General features: G+C 44.4%; 1 long non-coding RNA gene across 1 annotated transcript; it reads left to right on the top strand.

Annotated features, from left to right (window-relative positions):
• The first annotated feature begins 2,306 nt into the window (after positions 1-2,306).
• LOC119340180 lies at positions 2,307-3,851 on the top strand. Its single transcript, XR_005164428.1, has 2 exons — positions 2,307-2,789; positions 3,048-3,851. It is a non-coding gene; the product is annotated as an uncharacterized LOC119340180 (long non-coding RNA).
• Positions 3,852-8,795: the final 4,944 nt, after the last annotated feature.

Below are 8,795 nucleotides of genomic sequence, written 5' to 3'. Positions count from 1 at the left end.
TGCCCGTGCGTTGCACTGGGCTTAAAAAGAGGCACTACCTGCTAAAACGTCGATCGTATGGTTAAAAGTGAAAATTTCCTTTCTTTTAAATAAAAGTTAATCCTTTCATAAAATTAGAACAATTTTTAAAGAGTTAATGTTTTTATAGAAATTTGCACATTTAAAAAAAATATTTTTAACAGTATTTTGTAAATAATGTTCTTTTGTTCTACATTGGCAAATGTTTATTTGGGAATTTTTAAGTATACATTTCTAAATGGTTATTTTAGTAAAAGCGTATCATTTTTTGGGGGTAGTTTTAAAGTTTTTTGAGATAGTTTGAACATATTTTTCTTGAAACAAAAATAGTTTGAAACTGTGAATTTTTTAAAGCTATATTGACTGTTTCGTGCGTTGCAACATGTATAAATAAATCTGAGAGTTTGTTTGGAGAGTTTACATGTCATGATAAATAATAATGATTTTCCAATTAAATTGGTTGTAAGACTCGTAAGAATCCACTTTATGAAGATCCCATTGTATTCCAAAAGCTCGTAATTTTCTTATCTGCTAATAAAACCTATTCCTTCAAATTGCTCAAAAGAAATTGGATTATGCGTAATAAAAAATATGATTGCCAGAAAGTAAAGAGTTTATAATGCTTGGCGCTCTTTTGTTGACATGTTGCATCTAGTAGTAGGAGCACACCCTCCACGCCAACATGAACAGTACTCTGGACATTTTCATCGGGCCTCGATGGGATCAAGATTAGGGTATGTAGAGCTACAGATCCCCCTCCCAGCTGCCATCAGGGCGAAACATGACGCGAGCAGGATGCATCGTTGTCCACACTCTATCTACTCTTCATCCCTCCCTATATCACCAAGGCATCGGTGACATCCAAAGTTGAGGAATATCTTGTTGGTCAGGAAGTAATGGTGAGCCCCAATATTTTCTCCCTTAAGAGCATCTACACCCGGACTTGGCAAATCCGACCCCTCAAGCGCTAGTGGCCGGTCATCCCTCAAAAAATGCATTCCACATCCGGATACCTCAAATTAGAAACCTCAAATTCATATTATTACATGCAACGTGAAACCTAATTTATGCGGAGCTCATCCGGTTCTGCTCCTCGCTCGCCCTGCTCCGCCCTGGCCATGTCCGTCGGTCGGTTGTGCTCCTCTGAATGTTGGGCCGGTCGCCGGCAAGGTAGTGTAGGGCATGGGACACGAGCTGGCTCACGGGACTCAAGGCCCCGCCGTCTCCGATGCCCTACTCTTCCTCGTCGGAGATCAGAACCCGAACGGTGCTGGTGGACGTCAGATCGATGATGGATCCGTCCGGGACGAGCTGCCGACGTCCACCACAATGCGGTTGCGGCACCCAGAATAATGCGCCATACGGGCACCGGAGAATGTGAATCCGCCTTGTCGACGTCCGTCGCTGCAAGGGCTATCTCCGCCTCCCACGCCTGGTGCCTTGCATGGCATGCACGTCGTGCCATGGCCTCGTGGGATGATGGTGCGTCCCCAATATCGGCGCGCCACCGGAGGGGTTGCGTGTCCGCCATCGCGTTCGGACGCCAGACTGACCGCACGGCCTCTGGCGAGGCAGCTATGGCCGGCCTAGCACCAGATCCATGCCCCATTTGGGTGGACGCAATGGATTCCCGACGAATGGAGTCAGAGCACAACCGTCCATAGGCCTCCTCCCGGGCGCGGCAGAGCGCAAGCCGGACGTCCATCTCCTGCTCGGGGGCACGCGAGATGAGATCGGGGTCGACAAATCTAGAGGTGAAGGACTCGGATCCGCTGCTCTCCATGCCGGAGATGGCCGGAAGGAGCCGAAGACGAGCTTGGGTGGCGGAGGGGAGGGAAGTGGCTAGGGTTTTGTCTGGTAAGCGGATGAGGAGGATTTTATGTGGGCTCGGCGGGCCAGCGTGAGCCGGGTCCGACGTGGCGGGCTTGCCCGGGCGCCTCCATATCCACCCCATATTTGGGTTGGACATCGGGCGTGTCGCTGAGCTCGGGCATTTGAGGGACCCGTCTAGGTCAAAAAATCGTGACCGTACATTGATCGGGTGACCCGTCGGGGCATATGAGGCGGGTTTGAGAGGACCGGTTGTAGATGCTCTAAAAAATTATATCTCTTTCCAATATTTCACTTACTTTAAATTAATATATCTGATAATATATTCATATGATGTGGTAGACCTGAATAAATTATGCCAGTAACATCAAACAATAGAAATAGTAAGTAATTTGGTGTCCAGTCGGGAAAAATATATCTAATCGATGCACTTACTATAGCATCCAGCAGCTTCCGCTCGGTGCAGCAACATCACAACACCCACTGCCGCCCACCACCGCTCACTGTGTTCCTCTTCCTTATCCACACACAACACACAACCCCATTCCTACTTCTCTTCTGTGCGCAGCCGTGGTGGCTGGCCGGAGCCAGGGCAGCAACCCTTGTCGGTGAGGAACCACCAGAGGACGCCATGGATGGCGCTTTGGAGCTGCGTCGCCCGACCTGGCCGCTAGCCCAGTCTCTGATCCCTGAGTCAGCAGCCTCGGATTCGGCCCGATTCGGACGTCCACAGCCTCCGCCACCTGCGCATGCCCCCTAGGTCCGGCCGATGATCTCGCGCCGCTGCGTCTGCTCGCGTTGACCCCGAGGAGGCCAACGCCTCTCCAGCCGCGGCCCACCTGCCTTGGCCCGTCCTGCAACGGCGGTAGCAGGCCTGGCAGGTTCTGGCAGCGTCGGGCTGCTGCGGCGGCATCCCCGTGTGGTGGTGGTGGAGCTCTCTGGTGGGCTGCCTATTTTTCTGTATCCTCTCAGCTCTGTCTCCTTTAGGATTATTAGAAGGAATGTCAAATTCACCGCCGCGATCACGGCTTTCTGCATGCGCCTTTCCTCTTTGATTGATTATATCTCACACTCCTTTAGTTGGCTTATTGATTCTTGCAATTTGGAACATATATAAGTTGCTAGGATTTTATGTAAAGTTGTGGGGTGGGACTATTAATTCGAATCTGAAATTTTAGCACAAACTCTGTCTGTTGCAGAGGGAAGGGAGAGGAGGGTAGGTCCTGAGTTTGAACTCGTATCTATTGCATTCTCTTCATCTTCTTCCCCATAGGAGCAGCCACAGCAGCTGAGCACAGGGCCGCGGCCTTCAACTCTCCAAGGCCAGCCTGCAGCTCCCCCCACAGCAGCAGATCACACCCGTGCGCGCGCACCCGAGGCCGCCCCTGCCTCCTCCAACTGCGCAAGCAGTCCAAGCCAGACTCCCGCCCCCCTCTCCTATCCTATCTTCCCCTTCCTCTCTCTAATCTCACATGTTTTCTACAGGGAGCCCGCCATGGAGACGCCACCTCTCCGTCTCGATCCGTTCGCCAGCATGGGCCGGATCTGCCGGCCGCTGCTGGTGTCCTCGAAGGAGCCCGCCATGGAGATCGCCGCCTCTCCCTCTCATCCATCCACCGCTGGTTTCCTTCAGGGACCCGCCATGGAGGTTGCCGCCTCTCCCGTCTCGATCCCTCCATCGCTGGATCCACGGCGGAGCAGCCGAGATCCGCTGCCCAGGCGAGCGCCCATCGATGCCGCTGGTGTCCCTTGGCCTTTGCTTTTTTATTATTCTTTTTACTTTATTTCTCCAGGGTAAATATGTAGTGCGGGTTGAATAACACAAACTATAGGTTTTTTTGCAAAAAGGCGTGACGTACGGCAGAAACCCAATTCTCTTTATTATTACTAGTACAAATGCCCGTGCGTTGCACCGGGCGGTAAAATGGACATAACCTACTTCATGTGTCACTGTGCATAATTTTTTTATATCCATATTAATACATGTTGATAATATAGTTAAACGTGGGAATTTCCTTATTTTTAATAAAAGTTAACGCTTTAGAGAAAAGCCCGTGTGTTGCAACGGGTATGAAATAAATTCCGGGGTTTGCTTGATATTCAAGAGTTTATCTATCATGGTGAAATACCTCTATCTCTCAATCTTTTAAATTCTTTTTAAATTCTTTTTCGTCTTATCATGAATTCATATTTTATACTTGATCACTTCAATGATAAGACGACCCATTAGATAGTAAAGAGCCTGCTTCATGTGTCATTGTGCATCATTTATTATAATCATTTTAAATACATGTTGATAATATGGTTAAACGCCTTATTTTTAATAAAAGTTAATGGTTTAGCAAAAGAGCCCGTGCGTTGCAACGAGTATGAAATAAATTCCGGGGTTTATCTATCATGGTGAAATACTAAGCTCTATCTCTCAATCTGTTATATTCTTCCTTGTCTTATCATGAATTTATACATGGCCACTTCAAAGATAAGACGATCCATAAGATAGTAAAGAGTTTACAATGCTTTGGTGCTCACATTGACTGCACCAACACGGCTACTTCCCTTACACCATCATCAGGGCTCAAATAAGATCAAGATTAGGACATGCAGAGTTGCGGGTGAGATGATATGACGAAGGACATGGTCGGTGTAGCCATGACCACATGCTTCTCTCTCTCCCCCCCTCCCCCTCTCCCTGTCTCCCTGTCTTCCTTCCTCTCCCCCTCTCTGGATGCACCATTGTTGTACTCGCTCAACTCTTTGTCGCTCCCTCCTCTCTATCTATCCATGTCTCCCTCCCTCTCCCCCTCTCTCTGGATGCACCATTGTTGTACTCGCTCAACTCTTCGTCGCTCCCTCCTCTCTATCTTATCAACGGCATGAGGAACATCGAGACTCTAGGGATATATTGATGATCAAATAGTCCATAGGTGAGCCCCAAATATGTTTTCCCTTAAGAAATAGTATTTCTTTTCAATATTTTTTTGAACAAATCTTCCCAATATTTCAGTCACACATCTTTAAGTACTGAAACTACTAATGTATTCATAATTAAGATTAAGATATGGTAGGCTTAAACAGCAGCCAAGTAAATTGTATGCTAGCAGAGATCGACATCTAGCTCTACGCAAAAAAAAATTCAACATCTAGCAGCACTGACATCGCATCGTTTAAGAAAAGCAGTAGCAACAGGCACTCAATCCCACCAAGAATTCCCTTTCCACCACTCAGTTCTTATCTTCTCCATACATCCACCCAGTGATCTGCCTCCATCTTCCTTCTCATGCGCCCAACAGCCACCACCCAACACCACCGGCAGTCGACCAGCACCAACGTTGCAACAGGAGAAAAAACTTCAACCCAGTAAGCATGACGTAAGACCACCTTGCACACACAGTCTCCATTCTCTATTTCAACATGCATCCCACCTGTGTCGCGACTTATATTCTCTGTCCCCCCATGCGTGTGTTATGCAGTTGTAATGAATGACAACACATTAAGAGCTAAAGTGATGAAGATTACAAATCTTATTTGCTCATACATTTTTTGTTTTGAAAGCTCCTAGTGCATATTAGATCTGTTCAAATGAGCGTCCCAGTATAATCATTAGAGAATAAGAGAGTAATATAAATTTGCACCAAAGCTTACTAACATAGCCATGGAAAACAACCATATATCAGCCGTTGCATCAAGAAAGAAGTATTGAACTGGCCATGAGACATGATAAAAATATGGAGGTTGTTAATAATATATTCAAATTATATTCCTCTATATATTCATTTTCCATCTCGTTTGAATATCACAGATTGAAGAGGCAACCCTACCTCAACTTAGAAAAGAACCTGACCACCTGATATTATCAAGCACACTTCTCAAGGAATCAGTCTCAGTCTGGTGCTTGAAGAATTCTTCATGTTTTTTTCTGGAAGTTAGTCTTTTCGCCCTTTTTTTGCCGAGTAGGATACTGAAGAATGTGGTTTTGATCCTTTTGTTGCTGCTTCAGAGGTGCTAGTGGTACTCCTTGAACCTTTTTTTTGTGGGAAGCTACTCCTTGACCTGATATGATTTCAGATTAAAGCAAGATGAGCTAGGAGCCTAAGATCTGACAGACACCTTCTTTCTACCACTCGACTAAGAATTCGGCATTTCTCTATAAATAATCAAAAGATATACATTAATCAACATCAATTGAACATAAACATCAACTGTGCTCAATTCGGAAGATGTATGAAAATAACTAAATTTACCTTGGCAAAGTACCATACATCAGATGGAGACTTGATCAGAGCAGGCCGTGGTTCCAAGCTTTCGGCTGTGGCCGGCGAGAGCAACGGTATGGGGGCAGGAACTTGAGGGACATGCAGAAACCTTGCGCACCCTCACCAAAGTCGCGCACTTGCTGCATATTGGAAACAACGTCGCTGCTGATGTTGTCCACAGTGACGAACCTCTTCCACCATGTAGATGGCGATGCCTCAGGGTGGACGTACTGAGCGGAATTTACAAATAAAGTTAAACCTCCATTTCAAAACACCCGATTCAGAACATTTTGCTTTCTTTATGAAGGTCGGGTTTCAAAATCCTCAACAATGATTGATTAAGTGTTATCATCCATTTTCTGCAATAAAAAAGTTAAACCTCACACTGTTAGTTTGTTGAAACTACATTGCAAATTGTGTGAAGGTGTAATTAGTAAAGCTTCAATCAAACAGTGAATCAAACAACATGTATTAATCTTGACATAAACTATCTATTGATTTGGAAAAGCTAATTATAAATGCACACGAGTGAGGCACTCTTGCTCAATTGATCTACCAGCTTCAGCCTCCTCCTCTGCTGCCATCTTCCATCCTTTAATCTCCTCTTTAACAGCTTTTACGTCGTCCATCATTAGTTCTCAACCTGAAGAATGCATCAAAAAAAGTTATGAGTTTCGCACATTACAGAACTATAAGGATGGCTTGACTGAATTAATCAAAAAAAAGTTATGTCTAGTGTTTTGACAAAGTTATGACTTTCTTACACAAAGAATTAAGAAGTGCATGATTTATTAACAAAGTAGCAACAACATGATTTATTAATCATAAATAGGAATTTTCAGGTTTCAATTTGATAGGGCACAATTAACAAATTAGCATTGTGCAGCACACTTTTAGAACTACAATGAAAGCTATTCAACGCCATTTCAACTGCTGTCTTCTAAGGATATTTCCCTTTTATGGATGTAGGAAATAACGGGCACACACTATTGGCTTTACTACGTTTCATTCACTCTGCTGAATTTTGGCTGTTGTGTCGTAGCATGGTTCAGTTTAGACTGAATTTTGGCTACTGTGCAGTAGCATGGTTTAGTTTAGACGCTTGACCAAAACAACTCCAAATCAATATTGAGTAGTTTGAACCACATACCTTGGCTACACAGGCGGACGTAATTCCAGCGAAGTCGGCAGTACGCAGAAATTCAGAATCGGCATGCCCACAACAACATAATACAAAATATATAATGCAGGCAAGATGCTGCTGCAGCTGAAGCGGGCAAGAGAAAATAACTCTTATGAATTAGTGAAGTAAACACATATCACTCAGCCATGCTAAACCATTCACAGAGAACAAACTCTTAGCTAGACTGATAAACTGAAGCAATCGGCCAATTATGACTAAACCAGTTTCAGTCACCAGCAACATATGGCTCTATTACATAGTGTTATCTGGTACTACAAGAGAAGTAATTGTAAGTTTAGCAAGTTTCTTTTGCGAGGATTGACGGGTCAAAAAAGTCGCTGAATATAACTGGCCAGACATCCACTAAGTTGGTTCAACACAAATCGATACACTTTGGTGGCTCAAAATCATGCTTATCTGCAGACAAAAACCAGCATGTGTAGCATACTTTCGACCTGCACTCCAGAACCAAATATTCATGCTCACCCAATCAGATTCAATCCAGATCAAGATGCATATGGTTCTACTCCATACTATTATCTCGTACAAGAGCGAGGTAATTATGAGTTTAGCTTAGCAAGGTTCTTTGCGAGGATTGAAAAGTCAACAAGGCTCCTGAATATAATTCGCTAGACATTCCTTCACTTAACCAAGTAAGTTTGTTTAACACAAATCGATCTAGTAGACGTGCTCATGGCGGTTAAAAATTATGCTTATTCTGCAGACAAAAGCAAGCTTGTGTGGCATATTTTTTACCTGGATTGTAGAACCGAATAATTCATGCTCATCCAATCAGATTCAATTGAGAATTCGAGATCAAGATGCACAGGGCCTATCTATACGATCCACGGCAACTAAAATCGTCTCATCCTTGGCGACGAATAATTAGGAAGGATCAAGGACCGTACGGGAGCACGAGCAACCACAGTAGCCACTCACGGGCTCGCCAGCAAGGCAGGGGACAGAAAAATAACTGAAACAGGGGTTAAGGGGATAGCTAAAAAATAAGGCCTGAACAATGTCGGCTTATTGATATTGATATAATATAATCGTTGAGAAAACAGCAAAGTACATATATACCACAGTACAAAATTAAGTATTGTCACTTATTTCAGGCAGGCTAAACTAAAGTCGCCATTAATTCTTGCAAATCTGCTTGGACTGAAAATCCTGGAACAGCAGAACTGTTATTTGACGATATCTTCATAATCATTATGCTGACTTGCACAAACTTAATACCTTTGGAAAGCTATCAACAGCCTCTAAAACTTTCACCACATAAAACTACAAAGCTATTTCATAACTGAAGAAAGAACAGAGTCGCATACAGAGCCAGGGGACAGAATTATATGTAAAACATGGTATTCCATCCAGTGAATATCAAGGAGATACATACCTCTGGTCTAGCCGAGGCAGGCTACAATGGACAGCTGGACGGATGTTCTTGTTCCTCCGGCGAACTCGGCGGCGACATTGGACGTTTCGTTGAAAATTACAATTTGGACGGGCTT

This window comes from Triticum dicoccoides, chromosome 7B (assembly GCF_002162155.2).
Source record: "Triticum dicoccoides isolate Atlit2015 ecotype Zavitan chromosome 7B, WEW_v2.0, whole genome shotgun sequence".
NCBI lineage: Eukaryota > Viridiplantae > Streptophyta > Magnoliopsida > Poales > Poaceae > Triticum > Triticum dicoccoides.
Note: the sequence above shows the minus strand (reverse complement) of the source record. Positions and strands in the feature narration are given on the sequence as shown.